This window comes from Chlorocebus sabaeus, chromosome 4 (genome assembly GCF_047675955.1).
Source record: "Chlorocebus sabaeus isolate Y175 chromosome 4, mChlSab1.0.hap1, whole genome shotgun sequence".
Lineage (NCBI taxonomy): Eukaryota > Metazoa > Chordata > Mammalia > Primates > Cercopithecidae > Chlorocebus > Chlorocebus sabaeus.
The window spans coordinates 59,505,060-59,523,003 of NC_132907.1; the positions used below are offsets into that span (position 1 = coordinate 59,505,060).

At 38.2% G+C, this 17,944-nt stretch overlaps 1 non-coding gene across 1 annotated transcript; it reads right to left on the reverse strand.

Moving 5' to 3' along the window:
• Positions 1-16,969: 16,969 nt before the first annotated feature.
• LOC119621517 (small nucleolar RNA U3) lies at positions 16,970-17,183 on the reverse strand. The gene has a single exon (XR_005238074.2). It is a non-coding gene; the product is annotated as a small nucleolar RNA U3 (small nucleolar RNA).
• Positions 17,184-17,944: the final 761 nt, after the last annotated feature.

A 17,944-nucleotide genomic window follows, 5' to 3' on the forward strand; every position in this document is an offset into this window, starting at 1 on the left:
GGTTTCCATTTGCATGGAATATCTTTTTCCACTTCTTTACCTTAAGTTTGTGAGTCTATGTGTTTGGTGAGTCTCTGGAAGATAGCAGTTACTTCCTTGGTGGCTTTGTATCCATTCTGTATCTTTTAAGTGAAACATTTAGTCCATTTACATTAAACATTAGTATTGAGATGTGATATACTATTCTTTTCATCATGCTAGTTGTTGCCCGAATACCTTGGTTTTATTTTATTGCATTATTGTTTTATAGGCACTACGAGATTTATGCTTTAAGGAGGTTCTATTTTGTTGTATTTCAAGGTTTTGTTTCAAAATTTAGAACTCCTTTTAGCATTTCTTATAGTGCTGGCAGGCAGTGGCAGATTCTCTCAGCATTTGTTTGTCTGAAAAAGAATTTATCTCTCCTTCATTTATGAAGCTTAATTTCACTGGATATAAAATCCCTGGCTGGCAATTGTTTTGTTTAAGGAGGCTAAAGATGGAACCCAATCCCTTCTTGCTTGTAAAATTTCTACTGAGAAATCTGCTATTAATATGAAAAGTTTTCCTTTATGGGTTATCTGGTGCTTTTGTCTCACAGCTTTTAAGATTCTTTCCTTTATCTTGACTTTATTTTTTATTTTTTTGTTGAAACAGGATCTCACTCTGTCATCCAAGCTGAAGTGCAGTGTCATGATCTCAGCTCACTGCAACTTCCACCTCCCAGACCCAAGCAATCCTCTCACCTCAGTCTCCCAAGTAGTTGGGATTATAGGAATGCACTACCATATCTGGCTGTTTGTATTTTTTGTAGAGACAGGGTTTTGCTCTGTTGCCATGGCTGGTCTGGAACTCCTGAGCTCAAGTAATTGCTTAACTCAGCCTCCCAAAGTGCAGGGATTATAGGCATAAGCCACCATGCCCGTCCCCATTTTGACTCTAGGTAACCTGATGACTATATGCCTAGATGATAATCTTTTTGCGTTGAATATCCCAGGTGTTCTTTGAGCTTCTTGGATTTGAATATCTAGATTTCTAGCAAAGCCATGGAAATTTTCCTCAATTATTCTCTCAAGTTTTCCAAACTTTTAGATTTCTCTCCTTCCTCAGGAATACCAGTTATTCTTAAGTTTGGCCGTTTAACATAACCCCAAATTTCATGGAGGCTTTGTTCATTTTTTTATTATTTTTTCTTTGTCTTTGTTTGATTAGGTTAATTCAAAAGCCTGTCTCTGAGCTCTGAAGTTCTTGTTCTAGTCTATTGTTGAAATTTTTCACTGCAGTTTTTATTTCTTTAAGTGTATCTTTCATTTTCAGAAGTCACGATTGTTTTTTCTTTATGATATCTGTTTCTCTGGATAATTTTTCATCCATATTCTGTATCATTCTATAATTTATTTAAGCTCTTTTATACCTTACTCTGGTATCTCCTTGAGTAGCTTTATAATCAATCTTCTGAATTCTTTATCTGGCAATTCAGGGATTTCTTCTCAGTTAGGATCCATTGCTAGAAGCAAGTGTGATCTTTTGGTGGTGTTATAGAACCCTGCTTTGTGTATTACCAGAATTACTTTTCTGGTTCCCTCTCATCTGGGTAGCCTATTTCAGTGGAAAGTTCTGAAACTCAAAGCCTGCTGTTCAGATTTTGCTTCATGGGGTGATATCTTAATGTGATGTTCTCCTCCTTACCCTAGGAATGGGCTTCCTTAGAACCTTACTGCAATGATTGTTATTGCTCTTCTGTATCTAGCCACTCAGAGTGGCTACCAGGCTCTGGACTGGTGCTGGAGAATGTCTGCAGAGAGTCCGGTGATGCGATCTGTCTCAGGTCTTCCAGTCATGGATACCAGCACCTGCTCTGGTGGAGGTGGAAGGGGAGTGAAGGAAATCCTTGGTTGTAGATAGGTTTAGTGTGCTGGCTTTCTCAAAGGTTAGTTTTCCTGTGGACACACTCAGGATCCCTGTTTAGTCGGGATGCTGTAGTCTGTGGAATTAGCTGTTATTTTTTCCTTCCTGGGAGTAGGGTTATTCTGTCATGAGTTGCTGTAATGGCCTGAGTTGGTTGGCGTCCAGCCAGGAGGTGGCACTTTCAAGAAAGCACCAGCTGCAGTAGTAGTAGAGGAATATGAACCTGCCTTAAGTTGGCCAAGGCAAGTATTCTGATTTGTCAGGCAATGGGCAGGGCCATAAAGCTCCCAAGTGTTTCTGTCTTTTGTGTTCAGCTACTAGATCATGTAGAGAAATATCATCAGGAGTGGGCACGGTTAGGCAGCTTAGGGCTCAGACTCTCCTTGGGTAGGGTTTGCTGCAGCTGCTGTGGGGGACAAGGGGTGGTTCTCAGGCCAATGGGGTTATGTTCCAGAGGGGATGATGGCTGCCTCTGCTGTGTCATATAGTTCACAAGGGAAGTGGAGCATAGCCGGTAGTGAGAGGCATCACTCCACTCCAACGCAGTTGGCAAGGCCAATCTCAATCCCACAGTGCTCCGATGAGAACTTGCCCCAGGCTGTGAGCTTCCCCACTGAGAAAGCAAGCATGGCTTTCAGACCTCATCCTTCCCAGTCTACCCACATTGTGAGTGGTGGCTCCTGCACTCGTGTCTGCAGCAGTTCCCACTCAACCCCAATATTCTGCTCAGGAAAATTCATGCCCTGTCGATATTATTACTAATTTTAGTTGGAAGCTTTCTTCAATCTGTGGTCCCTCCTTAATTCTGCTGATTGCCTTCCCTGAGGCCCCTGTGGAATAGAGTCAGGGTTGGCTTCCCTGGGCTTAAGAGGGAGACTGGGAGTACCTACAAGGCTCTTTCCACTGCTGCTTCTACTTTTATAGTTCATGTGGTTCTCTAAATCTGTTTGAGCACTAAGTAAGATTAAATCCTTCTCCTGTAATCTAGATGTTCAGATTCCCCAGTGGGGGGGTGTGTTTAGAGGCAGGTTTTCCCCCCTCTTGCACTTTGGGAGCTCACAATTTTTCACCCATCTTGTGGAATTTGCAGTGGCATGACACTTCTTTCAAAGGATCTGTGAATTCTTTCAGTTTTCCTGGTACATTCCTGTGGTGGTTCTTGGAGCAAAAGTTCACAGTGTGTCTCCACATGCTGCTCTGTCTATCCAAGTGGGAGCTGCATGTTAGCCCTGTCTCCTATCTGCCATCTTCTTCCTAAAATTCTATACTATAGAAATTGAATTGCAAAGTATTTAAACTTTTGAGATTTCTTTTAGCAGCATTTTATTGTATGTATACACCACAGTTTGTTTATTTTTATCCATTGAGGGATAATGGGTTTCCTGGGTTTTGGTGATTATAAATACAACTGCTATAAAATTTAGTGCACAGGTTTTTGTATGGACATAAGTTTTAATATCTCTAGAGTAAACACTTAGATGTGAGATTGTTAGGTCATATGGTAAATGTTTGTTTAGCTTTGTAAGAAACTGCAAACTGACTTCCTGAATGGCTGTAATGTTTTCATTCCCATCAACAGTGTTTGAGTATTCTAACTGATTTGCATGCTCACTAGCACTTGGTATAGTCATAACTTTTTATTTTAGTCCATCTGATAGGAATGTATGTAGTGATATCCCATTATAAGTTCTATTTTTAAAAATACTTCCCTTTAAAATAGTTTTATATTTACAGGAAATTTTCAAAGATAGTCCAGAGAGTTCCTGTATACTCCACACTCAGCTTCCCCAATTAATCATCTATTACATTAGTATGGTGTATTTGTCACAATTAGTGAATAAATTATTGATACACTATTGTTAACTAAAGTCCATCCTTTTTACATTTCCTTAATTTTTACCTAATATCTATGTATGTTTCAGGCTCTCACATAAGATGCCACTACATTAAGTCATCAAGTCTCCTTAGGCTCCTTTTAGCTGTGAGTTTTTTGAATTTTCCTTATTTTTGATGACCTTGAAAATTTTAAGGAGTACTGGTTAGGCATTCTGTAGAGTGATCCTCTATTAGGCTTTGTCTGATGCTTTCTTATAACTAGATTAGCATTATGGAATTTGGAGAGGGAGGCCAAAGTACCATTTTCATCACATCGTATCAAGAGTATGACATGACTTGTTGATGTTGACCTTGATCAGCTGAATCAGGTAGTGTCTGTAAGGCTTCTCCACTGTAAATTTACTCTTTCTTTTACTCCTACATACTGTACTCTTTAGAAGGAAGTCACAAAGCATAGCTCACACTTAAGGAATGAGAGTTACGCTCCAATGCTTCACCTCCTTGAAGGCCAAGTATCTATAAAAACAAATTATTTGGAATTCTTCTGCGTGGGAAATTTTTCTATTCTTTCCCCCTTTACTTACTTATGCATCCAATTATTTATTTAAATAAGTGTGGACTCATGGATATTTATTTTATAGTTGGAGTTATAATTCAATACTACTTTGTGTTGTTGCTCAGGTTGTTCCAGCTTTGTCCAGTGGGAACTCTTTCAGCTGGCTCCTATGTCATTTTTTGTTGTTGTTGTTAGGTTTGGCTTTATGTTTTTAGCACTTCCTTACTTTCTGACACTTCAAGATGTTCAAAGCTTATCTTTTATATTTCCTGCCATGGGTCTAGAATCAGCCATTTCTCCAAGGAGATCTCGGTTTTTAAATTAGTGTTTATCTAGTGTGAGTAACCAAGATCTGGGCACTAGGTATGTTCATTCCTTCCAGGCCCTCTCAGCTAAGAGAAAGAAAAGTTTGTGTGTATACTGATAGATGTATATATACATATCTATAAATAATTATATGTTTAGCCATTTGTATTTATATTCAGCTAAGCATGAGTTTAAACTGATATTTCCAACTCCAATCCGTTGCTACATCGATCTTTCTAGTTTCCTACTCCTCTTGCTTATCTATAAGCCCCCCATTCCAACTGTGAGAAACCTGTCTTCCAGCATCAGCCATCAATTTACTTTACTGTTCATTTCCAGTGTACACATATAGTGATTTCAGAACTGTAAATCCACAGCTTCATGGGAAGTAACTCTATTACTAGAGTACACTGTTTATTTATAGTTTCTTTTGCTTTTTATCTTACAGATTCCACTCATTTCCAAAGTCACTTAGGTCAGCACCATTTCCTCCCCTCCCCTTTAGTGAGGTTATTTTACACATTTTTAATACAGTTAGATTATTTTTGTCACATTCTGCATTCTTCCATCTTGGGATTCCCCAACCTCCTAAACATTTCTTTCATTTGCATCCCTTAAGGTTTACTCCTTGTGCTGGAAAGTTCTGTGTTTTGATAAATGCATGTCATATATCTATCATTACAGCATCATATGAGAATAGTTTCACTGTCCTAGAAAATCCCCTGTGCTATTAACCTCCCTACCCCCAAATCCTAGTGACCACTGATATGTTTATTACCTCTATTATTTTGCCTTTCCAGATTCCCATACTAACGGAATTATAGAATATGCAGCCTTTTCAAACTGCCTTTGTTCACTTAGCAATATGCACTTCAAATTCTTCCACATCTTTTTGTGGCTTGGTAGTTTATTTCTTTTTATTACCAAGTAGTATTCCATTGTAGGGCTGTGCCACAGATTGTTTACCTGTTCACTACCGAAGGACATCTTTGTTACTTCCAGCTCTTGACAATCATGACTAAAACTACTATATACACATTCACATGAGGATTTTTGTGTTTATGTAAGTTTTCAAGTCAGTTGGGTAAATACCTAAGAAGGGAATTGGTGGTATTGCTGAGTATGTTTAGCTTTATAAGAAACTGTTAAACTGTCTTCCAAAATGGCTACAGCATTCTGCATTCCCATCAACAATGAGTGAGAGTTTCTGTTGCTCTGCATCTTCACCAGTAATTGGTACTGTCAGTATTGTGAATTTTAGCCATTCGAACAGTTATGTAATATTACCAATTCCTCTTTTCTGCCCATTGCTGTCATTAATTTCAGTACTTCATATGCTCTAATCACCCAATACATTGCTACTATTATTGCTTCAACAAACATACATCTTTTAGAAGCATTAAGAATAATAAAAAAATTAGATTTTATTTTGCTTTCACTTATTCCTTCTTTAGTGTTCTTCCGTTCCTTATGTAGATCCAAGTTTCTAACCTATATCATTCTAGCATCTATGTCACATCTGAGTTTGGTAAGTTCTTTGCCTCTTCAGACTGTGTGTTTTCTTGCCTTAAGAGGACAAAACATGCCTTGTAATTTTTTTTCTTGAAATCCAGTAAACTCTAATACTTTTTAGCTGTGGATCTTGGATACTTCACTCAATTCTTCTGAAGTTCTGGTGGTGGGGGAGGATTATGCTTACATTACAAAATTATTGTGGGGATTGCTTAAAAACAAAGTCCCGTGTAAAGAGTGAGGCATATTTAGCCAAGGTAAGGTGCATGATCTGACATTTCTTAGAGGTCAGCCTGCCTGATCTTAGGAAGTGGCAGGTTCTCCCTCTTCATCTGGTTTTTATGACAACATTCTCTATTTGGGGACGTCAGGAGTTGGGGAGCACTGAGAATGGAGCACCGAGACCTATGTACATATGAAAAGTAACTTAGTCTAATGGTTACAAATAAAGTATTCAACAAACCATCAGTTCTGAATACAGTCATCTGTTTTCTCACATCTTAACAACACGAGGTGTTCTATCCTGATGATTAATGAGATATGGTGATAGTCATGGTGGGAAATTGAGAGTCAGGAGAAAAGCAAATCAGACACCAGCATCCATTCTATGATTATTTGAATCAGCTCCAGTTAATAAAGAGTACAGTCACAAAGGAAGATATTTTGAAAGAGAAAATATTCAAATAGTCTCTGAGAAAACACACACACACACACACCAATCACAGTTATTTTAAGACTTCTTAATATGAACGTAAGTAATTTTAATATGTAGTTCTAGTCCTCTGTTTTTTAGTGGAAAGGAAACTATGGAGTTGAGGATTTGAAGAAAGTCAACAGAAATAATAGGTTTACTGTTATTTATTTACTGTTAGAGACCACATTGTGTATGCAATTGAAATTGCTTTTGCAAAATTACATAAGAGAAATTTTACATAGTTGGCTCCATCCATTTTATTATCTCTAAGCTGTCTTTGGTTATTCCTGGGCATAAACCAAACATATTTGGGAGGAATTTAGTTTATAGTCTAATCTGAAAGCAAGGATGATAATGGCCCTTCCCAAAACTAAGCTGCCTTTGTAAAACTAATGAAAAACCACCAGGTTAGGGCTATGAAAGGGGCCTGCATTCTGCTAAGATGTAGGGATAAATAATCACCAGCCATTGTTCTGGAGGTAACAAGATTCGTAACTTCCCCAATTACTCCTGTAAATAACATCACTATTGTAGAATCTGTGATTAGCCTTTGGAGATACCTTTTCAGACTACTACATTTCTGAGACAAGCTGACTCCACCCAGATGGCGACTTTTGCCTCAACTGGTCCTGTGGCCTCTACTTGGAGGCTGATTTAGCTCACAAGAACCGTTTTCCACACCTCTATGGTTTCATTCTCAACCAGTCCACATTCTCCATTCCCTAGCACCCTGCCCACCAAACTATCCTTGAAAATCTCCTAACCTCTGAGCAGTTAGAGAGACTGATTTGAGTAATAACTCCATCTTCCATGTGACCAGCTTTGTGTCAATTGAACTCTTTCTTTACTACAATACCATGGTCTCAGTTAATTGGTTTTGTCTGTGCAGCACGCAGGAAGTACCCTTAGGCAATTACACATTGTGCTTCAATTTTTCCTAGTGATGAAAATAGTATCCACAGTAGGCAAAATAATTTCTCCCCAAAGATGTCCATGTCTTAACTCTTATATCCTGTGAACATGTTACCTTACAGGCAAAAAAGGACTTTAAAGATGTGACTATGTTGCAGAACTTAAGATGAAAGATTGTGCATGATTCCTAGTGGGCCAAATCTAACCACATGGGTCCTTAACATTACAGAACATTTCCTGGTTGAGGAAGATGTGGTTAGAGGGAAATGCGACTGTGGGAGGATTGCCAGAGAAATGTAATATTGTTGACTTTTAAGATGGAGAAAGAAGACTGTGAACTAAAGAATGCAAGCAACCTTTTGAAGCTGAAAAAGGGAAGAAAACGGATTCTCCTCTAGGTCTTCTAGGAAGGAATACAACTTGTTGATATATTGAGTTTAGCCCAGAAAGACTGGTGTCAGATTTCTAAGCAGTGGAACTGTAAGAATAAATTTGTATTGTTTTAAGCCACAAAATTTGTGATAATTGGTTACAGCAACAATACAAAATTAATACAGCACCCATTTCAGAAATTAATTGCATTGTTTACAATAGTTCTATTGCTATTCAAAAGGAAAGACTTCATAGAATTTCTCCACTATTCAAAAGGAAAGATTTCATAGAAGTTCTCCACGCAAATTTCTAAACCCCTGTACTGTATTAGACAAACTAGCAATATGATATTAATGTCTTAAAGGTAACACTGGTTCTGATTTTTATTTATAATATTAAAAATCTCTTTGAAAAAATATCAACTTTGAAGCTCATAATAACCTGCCTATTTGCAAGTTTAGCAGTATACATGTGGTAGTTAAAATTACTTTCAGTTTTTAGGAGACAAGACAGATAACCATGATCTCTGAGTTGCAGAAATGTGTACACTCTGGTCTAGTTGGGAATCTTTTATATACTGTTATCAACTGGCTGTATGAGTCACTACATTTCTTCTTCAGTAAGTTTCCTGGTATGTTGAAAATATTATGAAGAGAAAAATGGGAGCAGCAGTGCATTTCCTAGAGCTAAAAACAAACAGCAAATGATTAGGCTCTGTATCCTATTCATCATATCAGAGGCTGCAGAGGGATAGTATTTCAATATAATGTTTAAAAAACCCAGCACATAATACTTTAAGGAAATAGAAATTCTAGGCCTTTGTAGCAAATAAAAGAGACTGTCCAGCATCTAGCAATCCATACAATGAAAAGTTAGACAGTAAGAGCCATCCAAAAACTTCTTGACTTAGATATTGGTGGGTGGGTACTTCAGCAAATCTGCTCCAGGGAAAACTCAGCCAATTTAAACATGAAATAAGCACATGTGCCCCCACATCAAATGAGTGATGGCTTTATTTGCTGTGAATCCCCCAGAAGTTGGTGGTACTTTTTTAAGTGTTTCTCCTTTACAAATATTTCTTTTGGAAGAAAGTTACTAGTGGAAGGATGGACCTTGAGAGTTGCAACAGAATTATGGTAATTGAAATCTGCTATGAAACTGATTTCTTACACCAATTGGCATTGTGGGATCCTTAATATAGATGTTTCAATTATGGTAATTTATTGATTTTTCTTAAAAAAAAAAAAAGATGAAAGCACATTTGAGCTCAATAGGAAATGTGACAAAATAACCAGCAATTATTTCCCCAAAAATGAAGTAACTGCAATCATGAAAACTTGTTTTTTAGAGCGAGTCAAAAAATTCCTTCTTTATTGAGAGCACACAAGCAGTTAATTCTCAATTTTGTATTATATATTTTGGCAAATGTAAAATTTCCTCTACCATTTTTAGCTTGTTTTTGAGTCTAGATGCAGTTAATGTTTTTCAGTACTGTCAGATAGTTGTATGTCAAATGGTATGAATTCAGAGAACTTAGGGGAGTCTTAGTTTTTCACTAGATATCAAACACTGAAGCATTTTAGAAATTATCCTAAAGGTAAATGAAGTCCAATGTATCTAATACCACTTATACAGTTATTGTCATGGTGCTTAGCGTAATCGAAAATGAATTGTGTTGGCACACCTTAAAATGTAGAAGGAAATATAGGTCAGAGAACAATATCCTTCAGAAATTATATGATCTGGTCTTTAGGGGGCAGCAGAGGGAGCTTGCTTGTGAACAATAATACCAGTTACGAAGGTTCTAGCTACCTCTGTTCTCAATGAAATCGTGTGGCTGACTCAGATGTAACCACCAAATATTGATTGAAATTGCTATGATCACTAAGGAAAACCATTTTCCAATTCCGCTGCCACCCTAAGCAGCATATAGCACTTTGCACTTATATTTCCTTTGAAGAATCTACAGCTGAGCCACAGAGATTTGCACTTAGTAAGAATTACACATTTGTAAGTGAAGAACAAATTCCAGTAAGTGTTTCCTTTGATGTTTAGTAATTTCAAAATAAATGCCTTTACAGAGCAATATAAACATCTGCTTTCACAATGGCTAACATTAATTAAGCACTTATGTGCGAGACGGTGTTTTAAGCATTTTATAAATACTAACTTCTAAGTACTGTTAAAAATAATAATAATTGGGAGACCATTAGGCTGAGAGGGCTCCCACACTTTGGGTTCCAACATAAGTAACTGAAAGCCAACCCAGAGTGAATGGTCATAGCTATGAAAAGGAAACTTAAGCCTAACCATTAAGCTTAAGTTCAAATGTGTAATCATCTAACTTTTGAAGCAAAATCAACAAATTACCATAATTATAACAGCAATATTAAGGATCAGAAACTGCCAACTAACCTCTAATTAGGCACTTTCCATTTTAACCCATCAAATGTTCTCTTTGTCTGACTTCCATGAACACCCTACAAAACGTTTCCCCTTGGGTCCTCTCAGTGGTGCCCTAAATTGCTTATGGTATGGTGCTGCTCAATTCCTAAATCACTATCTGCTTAAATAAACTCTTTTAAATGCTAATGTGTAAGTTTATCTTTTAACATCACCCACAACAGCACTATGTGGTAATTCTTGTTATTCCATTTTGCAGATGAAGATACTGGCTCAAAATGATTTCCGTTTTCCCAAAGTTGTGCAGGTAACATATGATAGAGCCAGGAAGTGTGACTCTATATATTTGGTGTCTCAAATACAACAGAAAACAGTTTCAGTGGGGTGGCATGGGGTGGGGGCTTACATTGATTTATATTAATGCTATATGCATTTTGTCACTGCTACATTGCTGCAATCACATGTTCAAAGCCAAGAAACTCATGCGAAAGGTGAATTAGGTGAGATGCTGGTCTCAAAGAGCTCTGTGATTCTTCACATTAATAAATCAACATGAAACTCCTGGCAGTTGAATGAATACATAGTCAGACTTTATAAAGATCCTATTTTCAATAGCAGCTTAGCTATGAGTTACTTGAAGACCAAATAAGTGGAGTTTTTCTTTTCTTCCTTTTATTTATTCAATAATTCAGTAAACATTTATAGAGCCTTACTGTGTGCTAGGAAATATTCTAGGTTCTGAAGATTCAATGATGGCTAAAACACAGGCTCTGTCTTCAGAAAGCTCATTGTCCAGTAAGGATGCCAGAGAAAGAGGTCATTTACAAAGATATGCAAATGTACTATGCCATATTTGAGCAAAGTGCTATGAACGTGCATAAGAGAAATGCCCAACCCAGCCTATGTGAGACGAGAAAGTTGTTTTAAATAAGATATCGTTATTTTAACTTCTGGTATTTTAAGATCCTTAATAAAAACAGGCAAAAATAACAATGAATTTTAAAAAATAGATTTTTGGTGAGCATTACTTATGTATTTTACAGACATGGATAAGAACTTGAATGACAAAAATTAACAAACAAATGAAGTTCCATGAAATCCTCAAGGGAAGGGACAAATTTATATTGTCAATGCCTAGCACAACATCTAGCACCCAGTAGGAGGTTAACAAATGGGAACTGAACTGAATCTGACAGGCATAGAGTCCCTAATCTGAAGCACCATGTTTAAGAAAGACATGGATCACTTGGGAAGATGCAAACATTAGAAAAAGAACAGTTGAAGTCTACATGTTAAGTCTTGATCCACAACTGAAATTTCTGAGTTTTTCTGCAGACCTAATGAATTTCAGGAACTAAAATCCTGGGGAAGAGGGTTTTTTCTTCAACCTGATCTGCTTCATCAAAAGGTCTTTTGTGGAGCATTACAAAACACAAGTTGTTAGGCATAAACCAGATTTATGTTTCTCACTTAAGCTAAAGAAGTCTAATATGGGATAAAATTGTTGCAAGTCTGAAAGTATTTATAAGGAAGTTAGGAATCACCTGCCCCCAAGTCCATTTTAAAAATGAGAACCTAAGCTAGACAGTTAAATTGAATTTGAAGTGAAGTTTTAAAAAAGAAAGAATTGAAATGTGTCAAGTCTCCACTCAGTCTTAACTGAGCCAGATCTTTCTCTTTTCTTCGAATTCTTCTACCCCTGGAAAATTTGCAAGTAGAAACTGAAGAACAAGGAAGAGGTTAAGTTTGGAAGATGAGATGGTACCACAAAAAAGCCTCCGCAGACTCCTTGAAGAATTTAATGCCCACTAAAGAACAGAAATGTCAGTCCCTGCCCTACACCTCCCGCCTTAGTACTTACTGCCAACAAATGCACAGGTAGGAAGAAAGCTCTCAACAGTCTGTTAAATGCCAGAACTCTCAAGGTTGAGGATACTCTCTTGTTTTAACCTTTTGGAAATAGTTGATTTACGAGGAAGATTCACTAGAAGTAACTGTAGTTTTTTTTTTTTTTTCTGTTTTTCCTTAAATTAATTTTTTGTTTGTTTAAAAGAGAGTCTTGCTGTGTTGCCCAGGCTAGAGTGCACTTGTTGCATGGTCACAGTTCAGTGCAGCTTCAACCCGCTGCCTCAGCGTCCCAAGTAACTGGCACTACAGGCACATCACCATGTCACACACCTGGCCTGTTTTTTTATACTCTGTATTGCTTTCAAAATTGCTCAACTTTCAAGAAATAGAAAAGTAAAAAATAATTGAATTCCATAAAAACAAATCTGGCTATGCTAAATTACTACAGGATTCTAGCCTCGGGGCCCAGGATACATTAAACAAAACCCAACGTTCTCTGGGAAATAAACCATTTTAGCAAGAACTGAAATAATGTCATCTAGCTTCTGTGCTGCTTAAAAGCCACTGGTACTGTGCATCAATGTGACACCATAGTGCTAAATGTGGCAAATAAATTCGTAACAACGTTGCAAGCTGGAAAGATGCTTCACAACTACATTTCCTTTAGCTTGCATGTCCACACCTACTGTGGTTCTGTTCATACATGTCAGACCTGAGAATGTTAAGATTTCACAGGAGAATGTTACAGTTTTAGAGCTGGATATCAACTCAGAAAGCAACTGATCCCAAGAAACATTGTTAACCCATCTGCACCAAGAAGAGCACACAAATGAAGAATATGCATTTAGAAACCTATATAGCAATTTGACAGTTATTTTATCTTTTGTATCTCATCACCAATTTAAAAAACCTGGGAATTGAATTTGTATGTCTTTTGTTTTTAATTTTGTCTTCTGGTAATCTATTTTGATTTTATAAAATCATCAGTCCTTGAGAAATTGGGAAAAAAAATTAAGTATTCCTTCCTCACATGGTTTAAGAAGAACTGCCCTTTTGGGCATACTGAAATACCCAGGGGACAGCCTGGGGCATGTGAAGTTAGACTGAGGAGCCAGGGATGCAGGGTCTCATCTCTTGTTTCAGAACAGCACACTGTTAATCTGAGTGTTGGGTGTCAGCAGGATAGATAATAGTACGATAAAACTGACAATGATAGTATTTATATTGGGAAGTAGAAAAGAAAGCCATACACTGGAATAGTTCTCTCAAAGTAGGGAGAGAACTTATACTGGTTTTATACCTTTGTAGTTTTCCCTCTTCCCTAAATTGTCTACAGAGACAGGAGCTCAGCCTGAAAATGTAATCAGATGGTAGGAGAAACTGTAATTTCAAAGCTTCTCCCTGTGTTTTGTGCTGTGGAGGTGTGATGTAGTTGGTTCTCATTTAGCAAATCATCCAAGCTCAATTTGAGTAGGGGGTAGGAAACGAAACTCTAATTCATGAGAAATTTGGAGGTTTGAAGGCTAAGGTGGTAAGAGAGAGCGAAAGGTCTGAGGAGACAAACCCAGAGGGATCAGAACCTATCTACAAGACATTCCCAGAGGCAGAGAAAGACTGTGGGTTTACAGCAGCATTGTTTAATATTCCATTTTAGTGACCATGTTGTGCTAGTATATATGGATATTTCCCTCCATTAGCTCAAATCTTCCATTGAAAGCTGGCTTTGTCCAGATGCTTTGTACTAATGGAACTCAAGAGGGGAAAGGAATGGAGTGTTTAGGTCTCATGTGCATGTTTGAAGAAAGCATTGGGTGCAGTTTACATTTTGAGGAATTCACAAGCTCACATGCAGGGCAGCAGTGGCTGAAGCAGATGCACAGAGCAGAGCTTGAGAATCCAATGAGATCAGAACATTTCATGAGAAATGACCAGAGGGGCGATTCGCTGCTCCTGCCACTTCCCTGGCCAACAATCCACATCGATATTTGTGGAGGGGGAACTAGGTTTCTCACTGACCTTCAGACACATGCTTAAAACATGGATTTAGTATGTGAGAGGACACATGGGGTGATAATACCATGGGCATCAGGGGAGAAGCAAGCACAACCTAGTGGTCTTACTTCATCAACTAATTCCTATATGCCAAGTATAAGAACCTTCCCCATGTCATCTCATTCATTCTTTAAAGCAAGTCCAGTGATGGAATTCTATCAGTATCTGATTTTGTAAGCTTTATTTTCACAAAGCCAAAATTGCAATACTGACACACAAAAATTACTGATGGAGGCCAAATTTCTCTATCTTTAGATGAGAAAACTGAGATCCAAAGAGAATAAATGAATAACCCACTCACACATGATAGTAGGTATCAGAGTCAAGTCAAAAAAGAGTCTGGAAACATTGCTAGATTTTAATTCTTTCAACAGAAGAGCAGAGGACTCAACAGCTCATCCATAAAGCATTTAAATATACACCTAGGATATTGATCCTAAATGACGGCTTTCTTCTCCTTCCTCCTCTTTCTCCTTTTCCTTCTCCCCTTCCCACTTCTTGTTACTGCAACTGCAGAAGAAAGATGTGCTCTTTTAGCTGATTATTCAGATAATTCATTCTGTAATGGCAAAAGAAACAACTGAAAGCAGCCCTGGGCACATCAATAAGCCTTACCTGGTGATTGAATACTTCAGAATATATACTTACTAGACTCTACAGTTTTGTGCCGCGTGTTAAGTCAGTATCCTCCTAATTGGGGAGTTTTGTCTGTAGGTCTTGGAACTAATTGAGCTAAATTCTGTGCTCCCAATGAAAAGGAGAGATGGTAAATAAACAATACCATGTATGAGCCTAATTGGTTAGGCAATCAATCACAAGAAGTTTCCCCTCTTTAATAGAAGTTGAGTTTCCTGTTTGATAGACAAGGCCTCAGTGCCACACCCTGGCTTTCATTAAGGCGTGAAACATTGTCTTGTTGTCAGGTGATTCTTGCTCTCAACCAGGGAAACATTCTTTCCTGGTAGTTCATAAACCATAATTTTGTTACACACACCATGACTTGAATAGTTTCCTAGACTCAGAAGTGGGGAGTCTGAGTCTTTCTTTCTTCTAGTTTATACCTGACTTATTTTTTCATAGACTTGTAACAAAATTGAGACTATAAAGATTATCCTATAAAACCCCTTTTATTACCTGTTTTATTATCCTTAGTTGGATGAGAAAACTGCAGCTTGGTGCCTACTGTGTAGTAGGTGCTCAATGAATCTTTATTGAACCATTAGATAGACCCAAGCTGACGTTGAGTCACATGGCAGACCTGTGATGGAAAATCGGTCTTGTAACTTCTTGCTCAAGGCCCTTTCTACTACACTACTATCCATCTCCCTTCAGCCTGAATACACACCTGTCAGCTACTGCTACAACTGCTCACAAAGGGGATATTCCACATAGAAAGAAGAGAGTCACAGGAGGAGCTTTGATTCCTAAACATTTGCATTGGCGCCTAGCTCAGGCAAATAGTTGAAAAGCACATTTAAAAAGATGTTGTTTTAAACAGAAGTAGGGCAAATGAGAACACCTCCTTTTCATCACACACACACACGTTTTCTTTCCTGAGTAGGAACCTAAGAGCTCCAGGTGGAAGAGGCATGGACAGAGAACGGCCGATAGCAGGGCAGGTGGAAAGCGGTGACTGACATTTAGTTTAACCAGCCTTGGCAATGGTTTCAAGGGACACATCAAGCTCAAAGTAAGCAGGGGCTACAGGCAAGGTAAATGCTCTCTAATATTTGTATGAGGACTGGGAAACATCATAGAATTATTGCAACTCTCTCAGGAAGGGAGACTATGAGAAGGGATTGTCCACTTTTACCCACATCTAGGATGCCATGCCCAGCCCTTCTTGCCTTCCTCCCACCTCTGCCCAATAGGCTTCAGTCTATTCCAAAGGGAAATGTCTAACAGAATGAGTTAAGTATCAGCCAACTTTTTAAAAATACCAGCCTGGTCTGCTGGATCCTTTTCTGCTTGGGGACCTCTTCAAATGCTGCTGATTATCTTAACTCGGTTGTCATGTTCACCACTCTGGCTATTTTATCCGCTCCCTCTAGACCTCATGGGTTTATGTTTCTTCCAGAAAGCTTTCTAAAGAGACAAATAACATCAGTCATCTGCATATTAAACCAGAGGAGATTTATTGTTGATAGCCAAAATTATACTAATATATTAATTAGTAATACTTAATAATATTAGTTAATTAAGTATATCAGGAATGCTATACTTGCCAGTAGAGACAGCCTGTCAGTGGCTTCAGACTGTCAGCATTCTTTTGTGTCACCCTTCTCTTATCTTTGCTGTGTAACTGTCAGTGGGTGCAGTGTCCAAACTTAGGAAGACATCCAGGGAAAGTGATTTCAGAGACTGGTAGGAATGGGATATTAGGAACTGTGGGCTCTAACACTGAAAAATCTGATAGTTTTCTTTTTCTTTTATTTTCTCTTTGTCTTTCTTTCTCTTTCTTTCTTTCTTTCTTTCTTTCTTTCTTTCTTTCTTTCTTTCTTTCTTTCTTCTTTCTTTCTTCTTTCACCTCTCTCTTCTTTGTTTCTTTCTCTTCCTTTCTTCTCTCTCTTTCTTTCTTGCTTTCAATAATAATCACTCCGATGGCATCCTTTCCCTTACTGTCCCAGAGGGAGACAAAAACGATTATCAGTGGCAAATGGTACTTGCAGCAAAGCAACACCAAGACCTGGCTTCACACTCAGGACAGAACACTGCATGTCTTCCTCATGGTTGCCAGTGTTCTACATGTTCAGAGGAACTTCTCTAGTAATGAACTATAGAAATGATCCCTGAAAGTATAGTCTTAAATCTAGTCATTTCTTTTCTTGAATCACAGTCAGTATTTCTAATGACCAGAAATGCTGTCACTCAAATTGACCTGCAGATATGACTATTAGTAAGTCTAAGTGTGCAAAACATGTGCTCCTCTAATTGCTAGGAAGAAGAGAGGTGATGAAACGGCTCTTGACACAATGCAGAAAGTAGGACAACTCCAAGACTGGCTAGTGACAAAACTTTAAGGATGTTTCCTGCCATCCCTTTACCCAAAAACAAGAGATATTTTCCTGCTGATAAAGGTCAGGTGTTTGTGCCATTCTAGCATCCAGTTTTTGTGTCTGTCCAAATGTGTGTAGGCTAAGTGTTTGAATCAGGCCTTGAGAAGTTTTATAAAATTCTGCCAGATCATGATCCATGAGCATAAGGATTATGCTGATTTGTTGACCAATGCTTTTCACACCATCCAGCACAGTGCCTGATATTTAGTAGGCCCTCAATAGACACTCCTTTCGCAAAGTATTTTTAGTATTTTTAGTGTATTTTTAGTAGAGATGGGGTTTCACTGTGTTTGGCCAGGCTGATCTCGAACTCCTGACCTCAGGCAATCTGCCCCACTCGGCCTCCCAAAGTGCTGGGATTACAGGCATGAGCCACTGCACCCAGCCTGAACTCCCCCCCCCCCCCCCTTTTTTTTTAGTAAAGTCTCGCTCTGTGCCTAGGCTGGAGTGCAGTGATGTGATCTTGGCTCACTGCAACCTCTACCTCCCGGGTTCAAATGATTCTCCTCC